This window comes from Lithobates pipiens, unplaced genomic scaffold (assembly GCF_037356315.1).
Source record: "Lithobates pipiens isolate NorthernLeopardFrog02 unplaced genomic scaffold, aLitPip1_a1.2 Scaffold_18, whole genome shotgun sequence".
Taxonomy (NCBI): domain Eukaryota; kingdom Metazoa; phylum Chordata; class Amphibia; order Anura; family Ranidae; genus Lithobates; species Lithobates pipiens.
This window is the reverse complement of record NW_027507758.1, coordinates 337,592,727-337,620,524: the sequence shown is the minus strand read 5'-3', so window position 1 is coordinate 337,620,524 and position 27,798 is coordinate 337,592,727. Positions and strand designations below refer to the sequence as shown.

The 27,798-nt window shown below is 40.5% G+C and overlaps 1 protein-coding gene across 3 annotated transcripts in view; it reads right to left on the bottom strand.

Moving 5' to 3' along the window:
- Positions 1-27,798, bottom strand: part of FILIP1 (filamin A interacting protein 1) — a 234,201-nt gene that overhangs the window by 110,788 nt on the left and 95,615 nt on the right. The window contains exon 1 of one of the 3 annotated variants that reach the window (XM_077487370.1): positions 10,043-10,182. The exons of the other annotated variants lie outside the window; for them this stretch is intronic. The gene's annotated coding sequence lies outside the window, so the exon portion shown is untranslated. Of the gene's footprint in view, positions 1-10,042; positions 10,183-27,798 lie in introns of those variants that run through there. 3 annotated transcript variants of the gene reach the window in all.

The following is a 27,798-nucleotide window of genomic DNA, read 5'->3' as shown; positions in this document are numbered from 1 at the left end:
TCTTCATTGAGGAACCCTGGATCTGCTGACCTGGCTTTCCACACATCATCCTAAAGACATCCATACCAAGCCTTAACTGACCCTCCAGACTGAAAAGCTGGGGGTCATGTGGATCTGGTGAGTGGGGACTCTTAAGGGGGTGTTGTACACCTGAAGTTTTCATTCACTCACTTTGGATTGGAGCACCTTCAGTTATTTGTTTTAGACTTTGTGTTGGTTCATCTTATATATTTTTTCATATATATTTTTTATTTTCATTTAGTATGTTTGCGAGCACTGTATTTATATGTTTTATGGTTTTCAAGTGATTAGCACTTTCACGTCACTGATTCCATTTTTTTGTCACACCATCAATGTGAGTTTGCATATTTATTTTATATATTTTTCAAATAATGACGTGATAGAACACAGACCCAAAGAAGAAGAAAGGGACTTAAATGTGTCAGTAACTATAAAAAAGTAACAAAAATTTGCCAAAATCATTGACTTGTAGGGATTTTTTTTTACACAGCAAATGTGGAGTTTCGCTTTAACAAGTAAATGGAACACATTTCCCAGCACATATTGGTTCAGTTGGGAAAATTTTGGATGATATCACAAATATTACATGCTGCTAACTAGTAATAAAAACTTTCCCCAAGAGCATTACACATGACTTCATGACTTCTAATTGCTTACAGAGACTATTCTCATTTTCTACATACAAATTACACTTTTATTTACTATTAAAAAAAAATTGCAATATTTACCACCTACTATGCCTTAATTACGGATAAAACTTAAAAATTACATGATCCTGGATGAAACAATGTACTCTATAATGTCCATATGGGGAGACAAAGGTCATGCTAAGTATAAGCAATGACATGTTTCACGGGGGATTGCAGTTTGAGAATTCAGTATGCTAGTGAGAGTTTAATTTCTTAAACATCTGCAGTATGAACATTGAGCTAGAACTGTATTGCAAGTTACAAGACACAAAAATTTTCTGTGTTGTATAAATTGTGAGAAGTCAGATATTTGCTCCCTGTCATCTCTTTAAGTAATTGCAGTTGCATTTTTCACATTCTCAGTCTTAATAATAAGTAGCTTGTACTTTATGCATCCCATATGGTGACAATAGAAATACCTTAAGAGTAAAATAATGGATTTTAAATAAAATAATATATTTCTGTTGGAATTCCCATGTATGTTATGGGTTAGGATCAAGAACATTTGTTTCCACTTTGGTGTACTACGACATAAGTATAAGTATGCTCAGAACTAAGTCAACATAAATAAGCCACAGTAAATGTGCCCATCAGTGCCACGGTGAATAGGACAGTGTATGGATTACTGTACATACTAAATTGGCTAGAGTTTTGTGAAACTAGGGACCATGAGCAGTGTAGGATTAATAACTCACCTCACAGTCCCTAGATATAATTTGCTGTGGATAAGTCACCATTATTACATAGAAAAGTTGAATAGGTTATGGGAGTACCTCATCCTATAGATATGTAAGAGATAAAGCTGATATAATGGACTTTAACGGGACCAGTAAGGGTCCCTTACTGGTCCCGTTAAAGTCCATCATATCAGCTCTATTTCTTAAAAGTCACCATGATTATCACACCACATCCCTTGATTTTAAAGTAACGTTGCAGTTTGATGGGACTTTTTAGGTGCAATGCAAAAATGATCCACCAGATTTCATTAAAAAAATTCAATATTTATTTTATAAAAAGATTAAAAGAAGGTATTATATCCTCATAAAAAAACATATACAGTATGACTCATATGGTACAGTCCTTATGTTTACAGAGGCATTTATGTAGATCCCAACATGTTTCACCCTGAAACTGGGCTTCCTCAGGGGCTATTATTATCCACTTGGGGTCAAAGCCTTCTAATGAAAAGAGAATAGTTTCAGTACCAATGTCACATGGTAGACCAAGCAGTGTAGAACCAGTCATCTCCCCTCGTCTGACCCCCAATGGTCCTTTTTAATGGAGGGACTGCACTGGTTACAGTTAGTCCACACTAATTACAGCCACATTGGTTACATTGAAGCAAGCGAAATTTACCTAACAAAAACACACCCAGCTCCACTGAGCACAGTGAGCCAGCATTAAATCTAACTAATTCTAGCACATATCTAGGAGGGTGCTACACACAGATCATATGGAACCTAAAATTCACTCTCAAATATGAGTTTTATCTTTACTTATCTGTTTGTCTGGAGTTCAGCTTTAAGTGATATCCTAATTGGTTAACTTGGGTTAAAGTGTATCAGTAACCAAAACGTTTTTTTCAGTTTTGAATAGAATGGAGAAAGGTTGGAACATGTAATGGAAAATATGGTGTGCTCTAAACAGTTTTGCAGCCAAAGGGAAACAAGCTCTGTAATGATAAAAAGTGTATGGTGCCACCATCATGAATCTTCAAGTGTAGATAATCACCAGCATATCATATGCTCAAGAAAATAACTATTTATTAGTTACAAGCAAGCAACCTTTCATAGTCCTTACATAAGCTCTTTCATCAGGCAACCAGTGACGTTCATTTTTTATGTCAGCAAGTCAAGTAAGCCTCCAAAGCTGGGCTTTAATGCAAGTAATTGCACATGCATGTGTGTGTGTGCACAGTTATACTCACAGAACTGTGCACTGTCACACACACAGGCGTGTCCATTTGTGCATATCATGTTATGTGCACTGGCATACAAATAGCAGCTCCATGTGGGCTACTTAAGGCTGAGACCTTCAAGGCTCCAATGCTGAGATAGCTACAAATGTAACCTGGGAAAAATTGTGTGGGCCGCTCATGCTCAATTGGGAGGGGGTATGTGGACAGTGCTTCCGCAGCTGCTGGGATGGAGCCCATCCTGGCTCCTGTAAAGGTTCAAGAAAGGGAGGGTAGCCCCTGGAAGTAAAACATCTATGATGTCCTACTGAAATTAATGGAGTGGCAACCTCATCCTGGACTCCAACCAGGCCACGCCCCCAATGTGTTTCACTCCGCCCCCCTGGAGCTTAGTCAGTACAAATATACTCTGAATTGAGATGCTTTATTTGATCCTGATCTATTACCGACCCCTTTTGTTCCCTAATTCTTCAGTGGTTCCCCTCTGTCTGCTGACCTGCTCCTGTATTGACCCATGTATATTATTTAACTACAATTTCTGCCTACCACTCTGGTACCTCGCAGTCTGCAAATTGTTCATCCAGCCTGTCCCTGACTCTGTCTCTCCCTGGCCAGTTCCTGTACACTTCTCATTGGTGACCTGCATCTCCTGTCACATCCAGCCACGTGACCACATCGCTTAAAAGTTTCAGTGACATTAGTGCAGTGGCATCCCTATCTACGGACCCTTGTACTACGCTTTTATCACTGCACTCTATGGGGGGGTGCTTGGAATGAAATAAAAGATCAAAAACATTGCTTATTTGTGACTAATAAATGGTCCCATTTTGAGTATATGATGTGCTGGAAGAACATTACACTTGGGGAAAATTTAGAACCCGCCTCCCAGGATTTACTGCTATCTGGGGCTCTGCTAGCAAGATTTTGCCTTCATTTCTGTTCTGGCTATAACATTTTACCAAGCAGCAAGTAAGGGAAAATCTGCAACATGTTTTAGAATTCCCCCTACTTTGCTTGCAGGAAACCTAGAAAGAGTTCTAAACCTTCCCCACTATATCTGAAACATAAAAAGAATTAATGAAGTGTGTCACAGACACTCCTTTAGAATTTCGTCACACCTCTGCACCAAAAGTTTTGATGCTTTCAAAACATTTATGTACCTGTTCGAAACAGGTACACAATTCTGTTACACAAAACCTGAAGTGTCCATAGCGTATACTCTGTGCATAGATCAGCATTACTGAACCATGCAGACAGGCAGACGCATGGCAGATGATTATTGCTGTTGGCTGGGGGGAGCCTGATGGAGAACTCAGAGACTAGTTGCCCATCAGGTATGCCTCCTGTATGATTAACAGTGGAAGACAGTGGGTGTATTTCATAGTCACTGTTCAGCACAATAGTGGCTATGAAATCTGCCCACTCTATCCACTGTCAATCACAAGCAAAGTGTACCTGATGGGGAACTATTCTCTCAGAGTTCCCACCAGGCTCTGTCCACTGTTAACATGCCCCTAAGTCAATGGTTTCTAGGACATTTGTAGGCCTGTGTCCTAGAAACCAATGAAGCTAATAAACAAAAAACTTTAATAAAGTTAAAAACACAACAGCCCCCCATCCCTTTAAATTACTCTGACCTGACTTCAAGCTGGTCTTAATTACCTTCAGTTTCATTATCTATGAACTAGAGGTAATTTTTTAATTTTGTCCCAGTCACAATACATTGCAAAAGTGATGCAAATAATCACATTACAATAATCTGTGTCAGAACTTTTGCAGTGTTTCATGAACTAAAGGGACCATAATGCCAGAAAACTGTCATTAATACTTCATTGGATTGTTTTTTTTTTTTTGAATCAAAGCATATTAAAGCATTTAAAGCACACCTCCAGCCAAATTTTTTTTTTGTTACAGAGAAGGGTAGGTTCTTACCACGGTATACATCCCCCTTGGGATGAAGACAGTTACCGCAACTCTTATCCCAAAGGAAATGAGTAGAAAAAAAATGTGACACATAGGTTCTAACCCTCTCCCACTGTGCAAAAGCACTGTGCAAAATCCCTCCCGGGAGAAGACGGGGATTATCGCTAGCAGCTATAGCAGCCGTTTGTGAGATTCGCATGTGAATCTGGCAGGCTGGTTGTACCCAAGTTGATCGGTCGATCAACTTGGTACATTCAGCCTGCCCTTAAACGGTTTGAATCTTGGCTGGTTCCTGCTGAACCACCCGAGATTTGAATCATGTATGGCCGGCCTTAGCCCTTGTACACACGGTCGGACATTCCAACAACCAAATCCGTCGGATTTTGTCCGACGGATTTTGTCCGACGGATTTTGTCCGAAACTGTTGCATACACACAGTCGGACAAAGTTGTCAGAAAATCCGATCGTACTTAACGTGATGACGTTATTTCGTTAGGACGGGACTACGTTCAGACTAGTAGCCAATAGCTTCGATGTAGGAATTAGATCTGAGCATGCGTGGCACTTTGTCCGATCGGATCATGTTGTCGGAGAATTTTATAGCCCAGCTGGAAAACTTGGTCCGTCGGATACTCTGACGGAAACAGTCCGCTGGAGCCCACACACTGTCGGATTATCCGACAACACGGTCCTATCGGACATTGTCCATCGGAATGTCCGACCATGTGTACAAGGGCTTAGAGATGTCTCTGGATTTGTTACTTATTGCTATTCAAGATAACACATTTTATTGTCATGTAACACCTGCCTTGTGTAGGCCTTTGGCATGATTGTTATTTGATGTTATCAGTATACAGTCAGCAGATTGGTAACTTCCTTGGTACCAGACATCTTTTATTTTGTCCATTGTAGATACTGCCTAGCTGTAATAAAAAAAAATTATATATATATATATATATATATATATATATATATATATATATATATATATATATATATATATATATATATATATATATATACTGTATATAAATAATGTCCTTGTCTTCCTAATAGGTCTGATATCTAAAGAAGAGAAAAAAATCTCTATCCATTAGAATGTAACAAAAAAAAAAAAGAATTTGTTTTCCAATTTTCAATTACATGTAAAATGCAAAATTGCATAAACACATTAATTATTAAAACCAAAATGTATTTAATGAGCTAATTGTTAAAAAAATCAAGAGGCATTCGTGTCTGAAAGGGAGATGCTCTAAGATGCTCTAAGACAGAGAGCATGACAAAACTGCAAAGCAACAGTAGAATATGGCACAAATGACTTCACTGACCAGACAGCACGTGTGCTGCAAAGAAACAATGTCTGAAGGGTAAAAGGTTAATACAAATATACAGAAAAAACACTGCAATAAATACAGCATCTCTAGCCAGTTTCAGAATGGCACCATGCTTGTAGTCCTTGTCCCTGTGAAAATTGACAGGGAAAAGTTAGTGAAGAAGTTTCTTCAAGTTGTGGCCAGCTGAGTTAGATGGAAAAAAAATTACCAAATTGATCTTTTATTCAATAAATGACCTATTCTTTGCCCTTCAACCGCCTTTCAGTATCCCTTTCTTTTCTAAGCAAATACCTTTTTAAATGAAAAGAGGACCTGGTTTACTGAAATGTGAATTGAGATGAAGGGTAGTGAACCTGTGTCTTGGTTAAATCATGAACTGAATCTTTGTAAACTTCAAACCTCCAATAATGTTCAAGGGAATCTGAAAATAGAGTCTTTACATGTTTAAAGTATACATGGGTTCACATCATTTCAGTGTTACTTCAGACCCAGGTTCACTTCACAACCTAATTTCACATTTTAGGAAATCAGGATCGTTATTTACCAATTTATATGAAACAAGCAGCCTTTACAACATCAAATTACTTATTGGTGAACAGTTATTACTGAAACTTTAAATAAGTGATCAAAAAATCTTTTTTTTTTGTTACATTCATGGTACATCTACCAGGCTCACCATCAATTTTGGTGAATTGTTGTGTGGTTGAACATTGTTGTTCTGGGTATATATGTTAGAGTTAGAGTTTTTCTTAAAGTGGAAGTAAAGGCAAATACCTAAGATTTTAAACTCTGCTTCCATCTTCATACCCATGTTGCCTATAGTTTGTAAAATATCTCTATGTTAATACATTTTTATATATGCCCTTTGATGTGATCATGTGATCTCTAGGATGTGACCCTCCTCTGTTACAACAGAGCTGAATTCCTAGAGTCGTTATGTCACCTGCTGGCATCCATTGCCCCTTTGTAGTCAGTGGTCCCTCCCATCAGCTGCAGCAGTTGCTCACTTTAGAAGAATTGGATAATAGGCATCATATACAGTAAATACAATTTCTCAAGATTTCCATACAGATATCCCAATGAGCTTAGGTGAGAAGTTCTAGTGCTTCAGTGGCTTCTATAGGTATTATTATTATTATGCAGGATTTATGCAGTACAAAGCGGAGGCAGACAGTACAGTTACAATATCATTCAATACAAGAGGAATTCGGGGACCCTGCTTGATATATACATCAATGTGTTTGGAGAGATTATGGTGCCATCCAAGGAAATTCCATCAAGGTCAAAGAAAAAGGCAGTAAGGCTAGTGCCTGCCACAATGTGCTATCCTAGTTTGGGTCCCCGTTGCTCCAGACACTACATGCACTCTTTTCCCTTGCCATTGGCTGCATAATGGCATCCTTTAGGTTATTGTAAACCCTTATTTTTTTAATAACAAACATGTTATACTTACACAATGGTTTTGCACACAGCATCATTGATCCTACTCTTCTTGGATCTCCCACCAGAACTCCTGCCCCCCCCCCCACCCACTGGGTGCCCATCATAGCAAGCTGTTTGCTATAGGTTTGCTATGGGTACACTCATGTGGGCTAGCCCCTGAGACAGCTCTGTGTGTCCATAGACACAGAGAGCACTGCTCACCCCTGCCCCTGCTCCCTCCTTACTGGCTGTGATTGACAGAGTCTTATTTGCACATCGCTGGATCGAGATCGGGCTCAGGTAAGTATAAGGTGGTAGCTGCACTCAGAAGGTTTTTTATTTGTCCTGTTTACCATTATCATTGAACGTGAAAGTGAAAGAAAATTCCCAAATTTGGGGTTGTCCCCAGAAAAGTAATAGAGGGGAAATGTTCCAATGGGGACGCTATTTCTAGTGATCTAGGGGTCCTTAACCACTTGCCGACCGCCACACACATATATATGTTGGCAGAATGGCTCATACAGGCAAATGGGTGTACTTGTATGTCCATTTGAATTTGCCAACTTGTGGGCGCACGTGCTTGCCGGATGCCACGGGAGCATGCCCATGAGTCCCGTGAACTTGATGTTCGGCGGCGACCCGTGATCGTGAGATGGAGAGGCAGAACGGGGAGATGCTAAACAAGGCATTTCCCTGTTCTGCCTAGTAACATGACAGAACATCGCTGTCATGTCAGTGGTAGCCCTTAGAATCACTCCCTAGGACACACTTAACCCCTTGATCGCCCCCTAGTGTTTAACCCCTTCCCTGCCAGTGTCATTTATACAGTAATCAGTGGCTATTTATAGCACTAATCGCTGTATAGATGACAATGGTCCCAAAATAGGGTCAAAAGTGTCTGATGTGTCTGCCATAATGTCGCAGTCGCGATAAAACTCACAGATCGCTGCCATTACTAGTAAAAAAAAATAACAATAAAATAAAATCATAAATCTATCCCCTATTTTGTAGCGTCTATAACTTTTGGCAAACCAATCAATATACGCTTATTGCAATTTTTTTTTTACCAAAAATATGCAGAAGAATACATATTGGCCTAAACTGAGGAAAAAAATTGTTTTGTTATATATTTTTGGGGGATATTTATTATAGCAAAAAGTAAAACAATTTTTTTTTTCACAATAGTCGCTCTTTTTTTTGTTTATAAAAAATAAAAAAACGCAGAGGTCATCAAATACCACCAAAAGAAAGCTCTATTTCTGGCAAAAAAAAGTAAGTCAATTTTGTTTGGGTACAACGTCGCACGACTACCCAATTGTCAGCTAAATCGACGCAGTGTCAAATCGCAAAAATTGCTCTGGTCAGGAAGGGGGTAAATCCTTCCGGGGCTGAAGTGGTTAAGGAATTCCCTTTATTTTCAGGAATTTCTGCTCATTTACTGTTTGGCTATTGGACAGGAAGTGAAGGAAAATCTCCACAATGGGACACAGCTAAAAAAAAAATTAGTTCTACTTTAATAGTTTAATAAAAAAGGTGAACAGTTGATGCTTTAAATTTGTATAATCATTTCAAAGATTGTTTAATTGGAATGAAAAATATATTTAAGAAATGTATTCTATCAGTCATTTAAATAAATGCGTTTGCTTGTAAAATGCAAATGTAGATAGTAAATCACCCCTTTATATGCAGAAACCTGTGCTTGCCATGTTTTTATATTAACAGCATTGCATTGTATCACAGTTTGCACCAATGACAGACCTTTCACTGACAGGTGATGAAAGCGTATTTCCTGCAATATCATGTGATAAGTCTGGTAGATGATGAGTGTTTTTTCTTTTTTTTTTTTCTCTTGTCTGGCTGACAGCTCTCAGAGGGTTAAGACAAGACAGGATATAGCAATTATGTACACAAATGAAAATTATTACTATGTCCTAATAACAGATGTTCAAAAAAAAAAAACAGCTCTGCATATAGTACAATAGTAGAGAAAATATTAAAACGAGTGCTAAACAATAGAGATGTAAGTAGCCATCCAATTGTAAAAATCTCAAGTGATGTGATTGTGTTAAGCATTTAGTAGCAGGTAGCATGCAAGTCCTCACTACACGTAACTCCCAGGAATCTTGGAGCGTTTCTGTGAATTTTATGTGGGCTTTCCTGATAAGAGACTAGCCATCTCACTAGTCTGCAGGAACATTATGCATTTGTCTATTATTGACAGGCTACAAGATCTTCCCATCTACAATCACGTTTTTTTTATTTTATTTTAATGCTGTTTAACATTTATGACATCCAAAGTTTAACTAATACTCATTTTAAGTTGTCTGCAATAAAATTTCTCTTGCACCTAAAATAATAAAATAATAAAAATAATCGTGACTCTCAGCGACTTTGATATCCCTTTTGGCCAGCGTCCAGTTTACAAAGGAAATGATTGAAAGCAGTTTCTGCGATCCATTCTCACGCAGCAAAACATATGCGTGTTTTACATGCACTCCACAATAAATCTAGAGGTAATCAGACATTCACTTGAGAAATGTAAAGCTGCAAGGCATTTTCCTTTTTCAGGAACTATTTTTCATTTTAATTGTAATGTCAGAGGCTGAGCTGTATAAAGTGTGCATTATGTACACACTAATCTTTCTCCCATCATTGCAATAGAATATATAAAGGCATCAGACTTATCATGTAACAGGACCCCTAGGACATCTACTGGCATCATGGTAATAGAAGCTTACCTGTATCTGATGTCACTGTCCCCCCTTCTCTTTCCCTCTGCATTCACCTTCACTGAACTTCATCTAACTTTGCTTAGCAGAGCTTTGTGTTCCTGCGCACTTTGCCACACCTACCATTATAACCCTCCTCTCCGTGATATGTGTTCAATCTTTGTTCCCTGGTCATAGTATGCAGACTTGCAGATGATGTATGAAAACTACATCCAGCATGTGAACAACAGCAATGACTGTTAATCATTTCTCCAGTGGGCTTCCCATGCCTCTGAAGAGTTCAGCGTTGTCATTTTTGTGGTCGTTTCACACTATATAAATATTTTGCAGCATGATGATGTCACAGTGTTTCTGAATTGCTGAGAGTGATGAAGGCACTAAAGAATCATTTTTTTGTTTTACAGCCAGTTAATTATATGAATGAAGGGCCCTGACCTTCCTGATGCTGAATAATGATCAGCTCATTGGTCTGAAAGGCTGCTTTAAGTTTAATAAGTTACTGTTTAACCATTGTGCTACTCTGACTGCATTGTGAACACAATTCTGCTTTTGTATAAGGATGTAAAAAAAGTGTCAGTTTAAAGTCTTTGCATAATGTGGTGTAGTTGCATTTGGGATTATTTATTTGCAAAACAGTTGGGGCATATTTACAAGAAAACATATTTTTACACTATACCAAGAAACTTTAAAGACCAAGTCAGTTCACTGGCCCAAAGTTATATTACACTTGTTTAACTCTCTTTTAGAAAAAAAAAATGGTTCTTCTATAGGGTAATGTCATAATGTGCTAATATGCAGCATATACTAGCACTAGGGATGAGCTCGGTGTTCGACTCGAATGCATGTTCGGCTCGAACATCGGCTGTTCGTCTGTTCGGCGAATTCAGAACTTTGTGGACCGTTCGCACCAAATTCGTGTGGTATGAACGGACCACAATGCACTATGCCATAGCAGTGCACTGCTGGCTCATGATTGGCCAAGGATGCACTGTGACCCCGCATGCTTGGCCAATCACAGCGCCGGCAGCGAAGAGAGCCATAATTGGCCACAGGCAGGATGCCTGTGGCCAATTATAGCTCAGGGGGTTTAGTACATGCCCCACACTATATAAGGCCGCCAGAGCGGCGGCCTTGTGTAGTGTTTCCTGGCATGCAGGGAAAGAGCAAGATAGGCAGGGACAGTGTTCTTTTCTCAGGCATCTGCAGGAGTTAAAGTGGGTGTTGTGTGCCTCCAGCACAGTATACACCTGTATCTACCCATTTTTGCTGGTGTTCTCTAATACAGCCATCTGCGGGAGTTAGTGGGTGTTGTGTGCCTCCAGCACAGTATACACCTGTATCTACCCTTTTTTGCTGGTGTTCTTTAATACAGGCATCTGCAGATGTTAGTGGGTGTTGTGTGCCTCCAGCACAGTACAGTATACACCTGTATCTACCCTTTATTGCTGGTGTTCTCTAATATAGGCATCTGTTAAAGTGGGTGTTGTGTGCCTCCAGCACAGTATACACCTGAAGATACCCCTTATTGCTGGTGTTGTCTGTTGCATATCTTGCATATTAGCCTTTAAAATTAGCACTTTTTGGCATGCAGGGAAAGAGCAAGATAGGCAGGGTCAGTGTTCTTTTCTCAGGCATCTGCAGGAGTTAAAGTGGGTGTTGTGTGCCTCCAGCACAGTATACACCTGTATCTACCCATTTTTGCTGGTGTTCTCTAATACAGCCATCTGCGGGAGTTAGTGGGTGTTGTGTGCCTCCAGCACAGTATACACCTGTATCTACCCTATTTTGCTGGTGTTCTCTAATACAGGCATCTGCAGAAGTTAGTGGGTGTTGTGTGCCTCCAGCACAGTACAGTATACACCTGTATATACCCTTTATTGCTGGTGTTCTCTAATATAGGCATCTGTTAAAGTGGGTGTTGTGTGCCTCCAGCACAGTATACACCTGAAGATACCCCTTATTACTGGTGTAGTCTGTTGCATATCTTGCATATTAGCCTTTAAAATTAGCACTTTTTGATTTTGAACGTTCGAGTCCCATGGACTTTAATAGGGTTCTAAAGTTCGTACGAATTTTTGATCCGTTCGAAGGTTCTGGTGCGAACCGAACCGGGGGGTGTTCGGCTCATCCCTAACTAGCACATTATGACAGAATTACCTGTAAAGTGGATCCCACCAGCAGCAAGCTTCACCACTGACAAAGCTTCCATTTTTCCATGTTCGCATGCACCAACCGCTTTAATGGCTGTGATAACATCACTCCTGCACATGGGAGTCATGATCTTGGCACAGTGCTCTGAATGGAGGGCACACTCAAGTATACACTGCTACAAATGTAAATATCTCCTAAACGGCTCATGTTTAGGAGATATTTACAGTACCTACAGGTAAGCCTTATTATAGGCTTTACCTGTAGGTACAGATAAAAAAGCACCTTCATGCAAATAAAATCAGCAACCAGGTAAGGATTAATAAATTTTCACTTTATTTTGTCCAAGGAGTACAAATGTTTCAGAGCCAACGCTAATCCATTTCAGCCTATCAAGGCCTCATGCAGCGCACGCACGACCGGACTTTTTGGCGGTTTTGGTCCGGTGGACAATCCGATGGACTTTGCAGCTGAGGTCCGCTGGACTTTCAAACGAATGGACTTGGCCAAACACGATCACTCCAAAAGTCAGACGGATTAGAACGTGATGACATAGAATAAGGAAGTTCATAGCCAGTAGCCAATAGCTGCCCTAGTGTCGGTTTTAGTCCGGACTAGCACACAGACGACCGGATTTTTCGACCGGACTCGAGCCCATCGGAAAGATTTGAAGCAAGTATTATTTCTAGGTCCGCCGATCTTTTGGGAAGAAAAAATCCACCGGAGCCCACACACGATCGAATTGCCGACTGATTCTAGTCAGCCGGACCAAGTCCGTCGAAAAGTCCGGTCGTGTGTATGCGCCATTACTCTGTTTAGAACATGTGTACTCCTTGGATGAACTAAAGAGAAATTGTATTGATCCTCACCTGGTTGCCAATTTTATCTTCATGGAAGGACCCTTGTTTGCGTGGGGGAGACCGCAAGTCAGGCACGGCGAGAGCTTCTGCCAGCCCTGATTGAATGATTGGGTTGCAGTGTCATTATCTTGCATGTGTGTACAGATGAAAAAGCAGACTTGAATACTTCTTTAAGGTGGCCACATATACTATATGATGGTCCTGGAGGTGGATTTCTGCATAACAAACATAGTCCATATCCTAGAGTCACAGCGCTATCAGGAGAAGCACACAGCTACCCATACTTCGGTGTGGATTTACTCAAAGCCAGTTCCCCAGAGCTCAGTGAATGATGTATAGCAGTGATATATAATTAGCAGACCTCCAGCTGTTGCAGAACTACAAGTCCCATGAGGCATAGTAAGACTCTGACAGCCACAAGCATGACACCCAGACGCAGAGGCATGATGGGACTTGTAGTTTTGCAACAGCTGGAGGTCCGCTAATTGCATATCTCTGATGTATAGCAAGACCCCCGAAGGAGCTACTTTTAATGGTTCAGTCCGTTACTCTACCTCTCAACCCCAAAGAACTGTCCCAGCCCCTATTTATTTATAATAGACATATGGGCAGTCACACAACATTTAACCACTTGCCTAATGGGCACTTTTACCCTTTCCTGCCCAGGCTAATTTTTCAGCTTTCAGCGCTGTCACAGTTTGAATGACAATTGCGCCCCGTCATGTAGCACTATACCCATATGAATTTTTTTGAATTTCTTTTACACACAAATAGAGCTTTCTTTTGGTGGTATTTAATCACCACTGGGGTTGTTTGTTTTTTGCTAAACAAATTAAAAACGACCAACATGTTTGAAAAAAACAAACAAACATTTTTCTTAGTTTTTGTTATAGAATTTTGCAAACAGGGAGTTTTTATCCTTTACTGATGTGCTCTATTGAGGCTGCACCGATGAGGTGGCACTGATGGGCAGTGATAGGCTGCACTGATGGGCAGTGATAGGCTGCACTGATGGGCACTGATGAGGTGGCACTGATGAGGCTGCACTGATATGTGGCACTGATGGGCACTGATAGGTGGCACTGATGAGCTCTAATAGGCAGCATTGATGGGCACTGACTGGTGGCACTGATTTGCAGCACTGATAGGCACTGATTGGCAGCACTTGGGGGCACTGATTGACAGCACTGATGGGCATTGATTAGCATTACTAATGGGCAATGATTGGCACTGATAGGCAGTACTGAAGACACTGATGAACAGTGCCCTGATAATCAGTGCAGGTGTCCCCTCTCACGCTAGCCAGTTACCGGATTTCTCCTCTCCTCATGCTGTGACAGTGTGAGGGGAGGAATGCCGATAACTGGCAAGTGTTTACATCATGATCAGCTGTGATTAGACAGAGCTAATTACGTGGTAAAGAGCCACTATGCTTGGCTCTTTACCCTGATCTGCTGTATCTGAATGACACAGCAATCACAGAGCATGCCGGGTGCGTGCCACAGCGGGGAGGTTGTGCGATCATGGAACCCTATATGACACCCTCTCAGAACTGGCAGACTGTACGGTAGTTGGCATTTTTGTTATAGCATGGTCGGCAAGTGGTTAAAATGATATTAAAGCTGCCTAGAAAAATAATAAATGTAGCTGCATACCTTGTCATTTTCTTCCTGTTCCTTGTTTTTTTCAGTTCCTACAGCATTACCAGTCTATAAAAGTTTTCTCTGAGTTTCCACCTAAAGGGTTTCTTCTTTGTCTGCAGTGTTTCCCTGGTGATAGCCCAATGTGCATGTTCCCACCGCCTGGTGCCTTCTGTGTGTAGGTGTTAAATATATGTCCTGATAAAAATTTTCTTCCTAATTCTGGATACTGTCAAATTTTTACTGCTTTCTGGGGCTCAGTTAGAGAGAGACATGCACGCACTTCCTATCCGGCTGACTATGTTTTGGCAGACAGGAAGTGAGGGGAACCCTTTAACAGCAACACAGACAAATAAAAACAAGTTTTTGGATTAACATACATTACAATGGTTGTATATATAGTTGTGCTCAAAAGTTTGCATACCCAGAAATTATGGCACTGAAATGGAAAATATGACTGTTCTTCCAAAAATACTGTCTTATATTTAAGGATAGTGATAAAATTAAGCCATTTATTATCACATAGTTGTTTATCTCCTTTTTAAATCAGTTTTAATGATAACAGAAGCCAGGAGAAACCCAATATAAATATGCCTGACAACATCATTACACACCTCTCTGGGTTTTTTTGTGTGGCATTGGCACTTTAAAGGCTTCTTTCTGGCAAATCGAAAATGCAGCTTATTTTTGTTCAAGTATTGTTGTATTGTGCTCCTTGAAACAACCACACCGTCTTTTTCCAGAGCAGCCTGTATTTCTCCTGAAGTTACTTCTGGGTTTTTCTTTGTATTCTGAACAATTCTTCTGGCAGTTGTGATTGCAATCGTTCTTGGTCTACCTGACCTTGGCTTGATATCAAGAGATCCCAGAATTTTCCATTTCTTAATAAGTGATTGAACAGTACTGACTGGCATATTTAAGACTTTGGATATCTTTTTATATCCTTTTCCATCTTTAGAAAGTTCCAGTACCTTTTTACACAGGTCTTTGACAGTTCTTTTCTGCTCCCCATGGCTTAGTATTTAGTCTGTTCAATGCATCCATGTGAGAGCTAACAAATTCATTGACTATTTATACACAGACACTAATCTCAATGTAAAAAGCACAAATGTTGGAAATTAACCTTTAATTGCCATTTTAACCTGTGTGTGTCACCTTCTGTGTCTGTACCAAGGCCAAAAGTCCCAGGGTATGTAAACTTTTGATCAGGACCATTTGGGTGATTTCTGTTATCATTTTGATTTAAAAAGGGACCAAGAAACTATGTGAAAATAAATGGCCTCTTATACGGTAATCACTATCCTTAGTGGTTTGGCATGATCAGTCCAATTTTCAATATCAATGACAAAATTTCACGATTTCTTCCAGGGTATGCAAACTTTAAGCACGACTGTATTGCTACCTTTAAATGTCACTTGTCTGCAGAAAATATAAATGTTCCACAGAAAACAGTGCCTATTTATATATATAAGATTACACTTAGCGTTCACAAACACATTTATGAACTAAAAACAATATGCAAGAAGAAAATAAACAGATGTGGTATATAGATACGAGATACAAAATTTTCATATGGGTAGATAACGACAGAGGGAGAGGGGTTGAATTATAAATGGATTCATGCACTTATCAAAAACTGTGCTACAATCTATACTTAGAATGTCTACCTAACAAGCCATAAATAGAAAAGAGGCGCAAAGGCCTAGAAATGCCATTACATCATCTCTCTCAAAAGTCAGCATAATTAGATTTAGCCACCCAGAGATCCACAATCTTAGCCAAATCTTGGCAGTACTGTTTACGCAATTAAAAGAGGTCTACCACACACAGTGTTCATGTCATTTTACATTGGCAGGAATGGCAAGAACGTAAGTGTGGTCATTTATTTATAAAGTGATAATAACATGTTTAAGTCTAAGTTTAGTAAAAAAAAAAAAATGCAGCACAATGGTCATTACTTGAAATAAACATTTGTAAACATGTGTCCTTTGTGCTGCGGTCTCCTGCATTAGTTAGGGTTTTCCCATAGAGGCGTTTTTGGTGCATTTTCTGAAGGAGCACCAAAGATGCAGCATGCAAGCCTTCTAGTGCGCTTTCAGAAAATGTATCCAAAATGCCCCGAACTAATAGAAGTCTATGGGAAAGCATGGGTGCGCTGCACCTGTGCTGCACCTTTGCTGCAGGGAAACTACAACAGAGCAGCGTGAAAGCATGTTCAAAATATTCCTCCTCTGATTTTCAACTACCCCTGTCAGCTTAATCTTCTGGTGCGGCGGGAGTTAATAGAGCCAAAGTATCCATCACAGGCATTCTTTAAGAGTAAAGCCCTGTATACATGATCTGTTTTTCCGGCAGGAAATGTTCGATGTCAGGCTGTTGGTGGAAAATCCGACACTGTGTATGCTCCATCGGACAATTTTTGTCAGATTTTCCACCAACAAAAGTTGGCTAGCATGTCTTCAAATTTTCCGCCAACAAATATGGGTTGTCGGATTTTCCGATCGTGTGTACACAAGTCCGTCGGACAAAAGTCCACGTACAAACACGCATGCTTGGAAGCAAGGACGAGCCAGAAGCGCTCGGTCTTGTAAAACTAGCGTTCATAATGGAGATATCACATTTGTGACGTGGAAAATTATGAAATCACTCAATGCAGTGCACATTCTTTTCTTCTTTAATGGGATAATAATGAAGCTGGTTTTCTGGTGATACTGATGGAGTTATTGCAAACAAATTTTCAAATGCTTTTTTTCCCTAGTGATATCAAGAAAATTATTATTATGCTTTTTTTTGTTTTTATTTGGGCAAGTTAACACAACGCTATTATCCCGTACGTTTTTAAGATCATAGATACAACTATTATATATTGTACAACAAAGATACAACAACATTTTTTAAAATGTAACTGCCTACTCCCAAACTGTCATTTGAAGTAAAACACACAGCCAAGTATTATTCTCCACAATTTTTTTTATTGTGCATTAAAAAAAGAAAACAAATAAAATTAGACATGCTATCTGCTAATAGAACTTAACCAAAACATGCATTCTATGCATCCAAAAATATAGAAAATATACCAAATCAAATCATTATTTAACCACTTCCTGACCAGCCGCCGCAGTTATACTGCAGCAGCTTGGCTCCCCTGCACGAGCCGCCATTGCTGTACCTCGGCTCGTGGGGTCAGGATAGCAGGTGCGCGCGCCCTCTGCACAGCAGGGGTGCTGATGCTCATGGCCGACGGTCACGATTGTGAGGAGACACAGACCTGGGACGAGTGTATGTAAACACACACTTCCCTGTTCTGTTCTGAGAGGAGTGACAGATCGTGTGTTCCTATTAGCTAGGTACCACGATCCATCACTTCCTCTAGTCAGTTCCCTCCCCCTTCAGTTAGAAATCACCTCCCAGGGAACACAGTTATTAAGATTTTTTTTACCAGAAATATGTAGAACAATACATATTGGCCTAAACTGAGGAAAAAAATATTTTTTTATATATATTTTTGGGGGATATTTATTATAGCAAAAAGTTAAAAATAATGTGTTTTTTTTCCAAAATTGTCCCTATGCTTTTGTTTATAGCGCAAAAAATAAAACCCCGCACAGGTGATCAAATACCATCAAAAGAAAGCTCTATTTGTGGGAAAAAAGGATGTAAATTTTGTTTGGGTACAGCATCGCACGACCGCGCAATTGTCAGTTAAAACAACGCAGCGCCGAATCGCAAAAAGTGCTCTGGTCAGAAAGGGGGTAAATCCTTCCAGGGCTGAAGTGGTTAACCAAAAAAATAATGTCAAAGCAATAACTCCAAGGTCAATAATATATAGCACGTTATCTCCTCCGATTACGCAACATGTCTGGTTGACAAACGGCTGCTCAGAAACGAACGGAAAAAGCACGAAATGAAAAACGCAAACTAAAACGCACTAAATGAAAAGCACGAAAAGAAAAGCTCGAATCAACACTCACCAAACTTCTACTATTACGAAATTAGCAGAAGGAGCCCAAAGGATGGCGCTAAAGAGCTGAAAAACCATGCAGTATGTCACTACGTTCGTAATTGTTGGCCAACATTTGTGTGACCATGCATCCTAAATTTCCTCCTTCCTGATAAATTTTGGGAGTAACTGGACTTTATTAGTACTCCAAAGACTACACATACATAATAAAAATAAAATCAACAAAATGTATTAAGAGACAATACATAATAAAAAGCATTATCGCAAAAAAAAATATTTAATGGCAAGAGCAAACCATTTTCTACTCCACATAAAAATAGGTCCCCATTAACCAATTAAAGACAACCTGACTGGGAAAATACATCATTACTTTGATGCTTAATATTGGAGTTATGGCTGCAGCTTGATGCTATAACCCTGGTATTAATTTCTCCCTCAGGCACCAGGCTTTCTGCTAAAAGTGATCTGAGCGGCAAATTTGCCACTGGATAATTTTAGAAGCAGCGGGAGGGGCCTCCTCCCGCTTTTCAGGCTTACCTAGATGATCAGTAGCTCCCAAACCAATCCGGAGCTGGCGGCGGCTGGTCATAGAGATGAGCAAAGGAAAGATGGCCTCTGCTCATCTCTATGGTCTAGAAGGAACTGAAGGCCTTAACAACTCACTACCAATTCCTGTATTCTGACAAAATAGCCAGTTCATTAAGATCTCCAATTACATCACCGGTTACTGTAAACCGTCATTAATTGGAGATTCTGATGACTTGATGTTTTAACACAACACCAGCAAGTGTGAACACTGCAGTACACGAAGACTTTGCCGTTTTGACACAACAGTGGGTAATGAGTAAAAAGTTGTCGCCTTCACGGAGGAGGCCAATTTGTTGGTTAGTATTGGAGCAGACTAACAATATCCGCTCATAATACTGTGTACAGGAGTATATACAGTTGCCAGTGTTGTGTAAAAACAGCAAGTTGTTGAAACCTGCAATTACTTTTGGTTTAAAGTAATCAGGAGTGACGTAATTGTAGATCTTGAGGAATTGGCTATTTTGTTTACAAACTTTTTTATTTGGTACAAAAGGTGGTACAAAATATATAGTACAGTAGTATAAAACAAATCACAGAGAGTTCAATATACATTTGAGCATATAATAATCATATGTGGTATAAATAACATTCCTTGACAGTAAAAAAAAAGGAAAAAAGGGTGAATTGGCTATTTTGATGGAACACGAGCACCATGTAAATAATGGTATATTTTTTTTTTTAATGCAATCAAGATCACTTTTTTTATTTGTCTTTTGCTTTTAAAGGTAAAGAAGAGATAGACCTCAGATCTCCCAATAAAGAGGACCTGTCATGCTGTATTATTGTTGCAAGGGATGTTTATATTTCTTGCTAAAGCAATTAAAGTGATACAACATTTTTTGTAAAGGGACAGTGTAAAAATGAAGAAATATAATAAAATAAATAATTATAATAAAAATTTTTTTTAAAGCTTCCCCAGTCCCCCCGGGCTCTTGTGCAGTGGTGAACGCATACATAGGTCATGCCCACATACGTAAACAGTGTTCGAATCACACATGTGAGGTATCCCTAAGAAAGTCAGAGCAAGAGCAATACTTCTAGCACAAGACCTCCACTGTAAAGTTAAACTGGTAACCTGTATAACATTTTAAAGTGTCCTCCAATTTAACTTGAAAGCACTGAGGACACTATAGGTACAACGGGAGCAAAAAAAATTATTATATTTAATTTGGCGGAGATAATATTATCTTATCTTTTAGACAAAAATTGCTTTTGCAATAATTATTTTTTATTATTTCTCACTCATTAAGTCAGTGCCTACTATGCCTGCCCTTTCCGCACTGCTCCTCCATTCAAAGAAGCTGTGCTATAGTTTCAATGTATGAAACACAATCTATGAATGGATGACAGGTGGATGAATTAAAGGTCTGCCTCCTCCATTCATAGATCATGTTTCATTCACAGAATGAAGTACAGCTTCTATGAATGGAGGAGGTGGATGGAAAGGGCAGGCATAGTCGGTCACTCCTGATGAGTCCCTGTGACAAGTCCCTTGGCCCTATTAAACCCCGCCGCACCAGAAGATTGAAGACAGGGGTAGGGAAAGAGCAGAAGATTTCAACTAAAGCAGAAGCCAGTGGCACAAAGGATAGATAGGTTTGATAGTTTGATAAGTAACGTGCCTTGTGTTGATTTTCTTTTTTACATTTTTGACAAAACCTAGGTTTTAATTATCAGCTGTGCAATGAATATGTACATATACATAAGGGTTCTTCGGGGTACAAAATATGCTTGGGTTCCTATAAGCACAGCATTTCCTAAATGATACATGTAACCATAAATGTAACAGCTTATTGGCATGGATGGTCAGAGGTAACAGAACTCAGAATAAAAGTTGAAAAGTTTACTTAGTATATGTAAATATACTGAAATCTGCTGCAAATGGATAAACAACACATCGTATAACTACAGATAGCCCTTACTTTTATCAATACCATCATCTGTTGCATACCTGCAGACATTTCTAATGAGGCTCACAGTGGGAGCGGTGCTGAAAAATATATGGTAGGCAAAAATACTTTTGGCTAATTTGGATCTAGTGTTTGTAGGTTGTACTAGGAAAGAGACTGTGCTCAATGTGTTTAATTGACCAGTTCATACACTGTATAATATGCAATAATACTATAAAATTTATGGTCTTATCAGAAATTCAGAAACAAATGAAAAACACTTTTTAATCAAATTGTGTATCATAATATATATTTTAAAATTCAGTTAATCTAAATACTGCAACTGGCTTTCCCTACCCCACCGGCCATCCACAACATTGCCAAAATCGCCCTCTCCGCTCCTCCCAAGACCTCCTGCTCTCTAGCTCCATTGTTATCTCCTCCCTTGCTTGCCTTCAGGACTTCCCTAGAGCCTCTCCCACCCTCTGGAACTCTTTGCCCCAGTATGCCAAGTCAGCCCCTACCCTGTCCACCTTTAGACGATCCTTGAAAACTCACTTATTCAGGGAAGCATACCCCACCTCTACCTAAGAACTGTACTCGAGTCACCTCCATCAAATCCTCCACCCCGGCTATTACCTTTCGCACCTCCCCCCTCCCTTTAGATTGTAATCTCCATGAGCAGGGCCCTCCTATTCCTTATGTATTGAACTGAATTGTAATTGTACTGTCCCCCTTTACATTGTAAAGTGCTGCGTAAACCGTAAAAGAATGATAAAACTTAAATCAGTTTTTATTTTAGCTATCTGTAATCCTCTGTAAAGCAGCACTCTGGGAATGAGAGGGCCAGCACTCTGAGCTAATGAGGGGTTCATTACTTTGTACAATACAGTCATGCCAGGTTCACGTATGTGCATCTTCAGGTTTGTGCCTGGGGACCGGTGTGTGTCTGTTCAATGCTTCAGGTGCGATTCAGGTCCAAATGTTTGCCTGAATTTGCTCCTGAACCAGACGCAAACATGCACAGGACCCTTCTGTGATCTGGATCGCGCCTGCTCCAGACCTGTGTGAACTGTCTCCATTGAGAGTCAGTCACACTCGCCTGTCATGCCAATTGGATGCGGGGAAATCCACATCCAATTGGCATATAGATGAACCCAGCCAGTCTGACAAGATACATATTTGCAGGAGAAGAAAGCACAGGGATACTTTATTTTCTGCTGCTCCTTTATTGTTCAATCAGCAGGCTGGAGAAGAGGTCACCTATCACATGGAATACTGCATGTGTGGGGTGTATGTATAATGGGGATCTTTTTCACCATTACAATAAATTGGTTTAAATATTGGTAAGACCTTCAGGAATTCTAAAACTACAAAATAGTTTCCTTCTAGATGAAACTGTATTTCTTTTCCTCGTCTTTGTCCTATTTCTTAACTACCTGATATGCTCACACGTTACCAAGAATTCTATATTGAATTTTGGCCCAGTGTCTTCTTTCATCAGATCACACATGTTTAATCTTCCAAGGCCAATATCCTAATAATATAATAGTATGTATTTATTATGTGTTACCCTAATAGCTGCTGTTGGAGATGTTCCATACTGTACTAACAAACATTCACTACTGTCTGGCTGAACTAATTCATATAAAACTAGAAATAAAGAAGAGCATAGCTGTTTCATAGCCATAGAAACCAGCCAAACTCAAATTGTTATTTTCCAATTGCTGGCTGAAGAATTAAACATCAAACTGGCGACAGCTTCTTTTTTTCCTATCAGACAGTATTTAGAAGTACTCAGCTTGCTTGTCAGAGTTACATGGAATAAAAAATGATGTAATCAAACGAAGTTAGTGCATTAGGAAACATTACATATGTAGGTTCTGCTTCATCCTGTGCAGTTTTACACCATATACTTTACTGCTTCTTCTCACAATGCAAGTGCTTGAGTTGACTGACACATTACAAAGAGTGTTCTCTATGTGTGGCTGATATCTTATCTCAGCAAGTTGCTATGTTAAACTGCAAACTCAAAAAACAGCCCTAGCTGTATAATACAACAGCATATATACTGTATACAAGCTTCACAAGAGGGGTAGGCCATGGCCTCAGAGCCCAACATGCGAGGGAGCTCTTTCTGCTCTCACTAGAACAGAATGGCTGGTAAACCTCTAATAATATACAAATCAGTCAGTATAAACAGTCTACCGCCAGGTCACAAATACAAGAAATACAACTTCCTAAGTGGTGAAATGCTGTAACTGAGCTCTAAAGAGTGTCCATTTTTTATCGGGGACCCGATAAATGGAAATCAATTTTTAGTGTGAGACAGTCCAGGTCATAGCCAGAGACACTCTTTAGGGTACTTTCACACTGGGGCAGGGGGTACGTTGGCGGTAAAGCGCTGCTAATTTTTGTCAGTAAGACTCATTGGCCAACCAACCAACCTCCTCCTCTGCTGTCACTGTGGCGAGATGCTGACAAGAATGGAGCGCCTGATATTCAAAAATAAACAAGATATAAAAAAGCCTTGCTGGAGGTAAATGTTAGTTTTGCATGTTTGCGCTGTAATATTTTTGTTCTGATATTCAAAAATGTCACTGGGCGGCGCCATCACATCACTGCGCATGCATGCACAGTGACGTGATGTCCATGCATCCATGTCCATGCAGCCTCTGACCCCCCTGTACCATGTCCATGCAGCCTCTGACCCCCGTACCATGTCCATGCAGCCTCTGACCCCCTGTACCATGTCCATGCAGCCTCTGACCCCCGTACCATGTCCATGCAGCCTCTGACCCCCGTACCATGTCCATGCAGCCTCTGACCCCCGTACCATGTCCATGCAGCCTCTGACCCCCGTACCATGTCCATGCAGCCTCTCCCCCCTGTACCATGTCCATGCACCCGCTGACCCCTGTACCATGTCCATGCAGCCTCTGACCCCCTTTACCAGGTCCATGCAGCCTCTGACCCCTGTACCATGTCCATGCAGCCTCTGACCCCTGTATCATGTCCATGCAGCCTCTGACCCCTGCACTATGTCCATGCAGCCTCTGACCCCTGTACCATGTCCATGCAGCCGCTGACCCCTGTACTATGTCCATGCAGCCTCTGACCCCCTTTACTATGTCCATGCAGCCGCTGATCCCTGTACCATGTCCATGCAGCCTTTGACCCCCTGTACCGTATCCATGCAGCCTTTGACCCCCTGTACCGTAGCCACACAGCCTCGGACCCCTTCCTGTACCATTCCGCGCAGCCTCTGACCCCCCTGAAAATGGAGAAATATGTTTTTTGACTTTTGTTTAACTTAAACACTTTGCGAATAGCACTAGCAACATGCTTATAGGTTAAATATTGATATTTGCACTGTTTAGCACTGAAAACAGGCATTTTAGGTACTCTATTGTAGTGCCAGTAAAAAATGCGTCTTTGCCATTAAATTTCATGTTTTTTGCCAGTAAAAAATTGGTGCCGTTTGTCAATTTTGGCATCACTTCGGGGGGGGGGGGGGGGCAACACTCCCATGTTGTGGTGTTGCCTAAGCACTTTGCAGGTGCTTCGGCAGCACTGCCCATTCATTTCAATGGGCAGGGAGTTTTGGGAGCGGTGTATGCACTGCTACCAAACTGCCCCAAAGATGTTGCTTGTAGGTCTTTTAACCTGTCCTGCAAGCGCACCGCCCCAGTGTGAAGCACTTGGGCTTTCACACTAGGGAGGCATGAGGCGCCTTTCAGGCACTTTACAGGCACTATTTTTAGCGCTAAAACACCTGAAAAGCACCTGAGTGTGAAAGGAGTCTAAGAGACTGACAACAGGCATGTACTCAATGTGACAGACAAGCTTGCGGCGCTCTTTAGTTATGATGTATTTTGACCAGCAGATGGCGATGAATATGCATATAACATTCTCCTCAGAGATACACCTGTTCAGCACCTACATAAAGAATTGTTTCATTGTTGTGATCATTATGAAGCATTTTTGTTTAACATTACATGAGCATACTCCTTTCTACAAATGTAAGTCTCTTAATAACGCGAATGTTAAAACGTGTCTACTGACGCATTTGTCAACTGCAGGAGAATATGCTGGCAGTCACATAACACTAATCTCATTTGATGCAGGTTAGATTACACCTCAGTGATCCGAGAAAAGGAAATGCCTTCAGTACGGGCTAATATTAAACCTAGTACACAGCAGACAACAGATGGAAACTGACTGATGGGAAAGTCTTCTTATAGAAATCATTAGATTGTGTACTTGTTGTGACCCCTTGAAATTTACGAGTATTCATTTTTTTATTGGGGGAAATGTAGGCAAGTAATCCAGTGCTGACGCAAGTGGTTTATAATACCATTTTCCAGAGCATAACAATGTAAAATAAACAAGTAAATATAGTAAAATAGTAAAATAAAGTAACATTAGTAAAAAAGCATTGATGGCCAGCAGCCATGTTTTATTGTTTCCTTAATGCCTATTCAATTCCTTTCTCTGATATATAGATGCTAGTGTATATGACATAAAAACATCCCAGTGCATATGGAGAGGTTGATACATTTGGATGATAATAAAGATTTATATTGGGCACCGCCTGAAGAAACAGTGTAGTGCAGGCACCCTATATGTCAGAGATATTGCTAGTTGTCTTCAAGTGACATTAAACAATACATAGACCCTTCAGCTCCATGTGCATAAGTTGTACATGCATACAGTTTCCATATTATAGATATATAGAGAGCCAGAATGGGGATCTGTCAATGTAAACAGATGGATCCCCATGCTGACAGGGGAGTAGAGAGAGATCTGCTGTTCCTAGTGATTAGGAACAGCAATCTCTCTCCTCCTCTAATCAGTCCCATCTCCCCACAGTTAGAAACACCCCCCTAGGTAACACTTAACCCCTTGATTGCCCCCCTAGTGTTAACCCCTTCCCTGCCAGTGACATTAATGCAGTAATCAGTGGCTATTTTTAGCTCTGATCACTGCATAAATGTCAATGGTCTCAAAAAAGTGTCAAAAGTGTCTGATCTGTCTGCCGCAATGTCGCAGTCCCGCAAAAAATTGCAGATCAACGACATTACTAGTAAAAGAAAAAAATAATAAAAATGCCATAAATCTATCCCCTATTTTGTAGACACTATCGCTTTTGCGCAAATCAATCAATATACGCTTATTGAAATTTTTATTTTGGCCGAAGAAAAATCTGTAGAAGAATACATATTGGCCAAAACTGATGAAGATTTTTAATTTTTTTGGGATATTTATTATAGCAAAAAGTAAAAAAAAAACTAAACTGCAGAGGTGATCAAATACCACCAAAAAGATAGCTCTATTTGTAGAAAAAAAAGGATGTCAATTTTGTTTGGGTACAGTGTTGCATAATTGTCAGTTAAAGGGACGCAGTGCCGTATCGCAAAAAAAATGGCCTGGTCATTAAGGGGGAAATCCTTCCGTTCCTCAAAGCAGAGTTCCATCCAAAAATGGAACTTCCACTTTAAGTGAAGGTGACCCCCCGGACATGCCACATTTGGCATGTAATTTTTTTGGGAGGGATTAGATACCCTATTTTTAGAGGCATCCGGCTCCCACTTCCTCCTGGGGCTCTGCAACGCTGGAAAAAAGTTCACCTCTTCCCCGACCATCCTGTAATCTTCTGGGACATGTCACAGGTCCCAGAAGATTGCCCGGCCAATCACAGCACGCAGCACGGCTGACCCACAGTCAGAATGATGGAGCTGTGGAGAGGAGGGGGAGAGGAGTGGAGCTTTGTTCATCCACATCACTGGACCATGGGACAGGTGAGTGTCCAATTATTAACGTTCAGGAGCTACACTTTTTGTAGCTGCTGACTTTTATATGGGTGGAACTCCACTTTAAGTGATTTCACACATTTTCACTGATTTCACTGTACCCTATAAGATTCTCACAGTGTGCCTTACAAGCTGCAGGAAGGCAGATAGAGCTTGCCTCATTTCTTAGCTGGAGGATGATCAGCATCATCTAGCCTTTTCCTCTCCAGTTGGACTGCCCCTGACCCATCTCTTTCAATGGCTTTCAGTTCTTCCAATCATGGAGGCTCAGCATCACATGTGGGTGATACCTAAGCCCGTCTTCATCTGTCTAAGAACACCCACTATCCAGACTGACATCCACACATTAATACATTTTGATATTTGCGTAATTCCTCCCAAGAGCCAGCCCATTGTTTGTATCGGGCTTAGGTCTCAAGAGGAGCACTAATGCAAGGTGCTGTGATGTTTTCAAGAAGCTATGTACAACACTCTGACAGCCTTGCATAGAGAAGAACAGAGAAAGAGTAAGGGCGCGTACACACGGGCGGATTGTCTGCCCAACTTAGTCCGCTGAACCGTGTTTCAGCGGACAATCCGCTCGTGTGTGGGCTTCAGCGGACTTTTTCAGCGGACAGTCTGACGGACTAAGTCTTTTGGAATTTCCGTAATTTTGTCCGTCCAAACTTGGTTTTATCCGTCCAAACTTGGTTTCAGCGGACAGTCCGCTCGTGTGTAGGCAAGTTGGACGGACTAAGTATGGCGCATGCTCAGAAAGGATTTACACGGCCGAAGGTTGCATTGCAGTGTATTGGACGTCGTTTTTCTAGTCCCGTCGTACGTGCCGTACACGTCATCGCGCAAGCTTTCAACGGACTGTCTGTTCA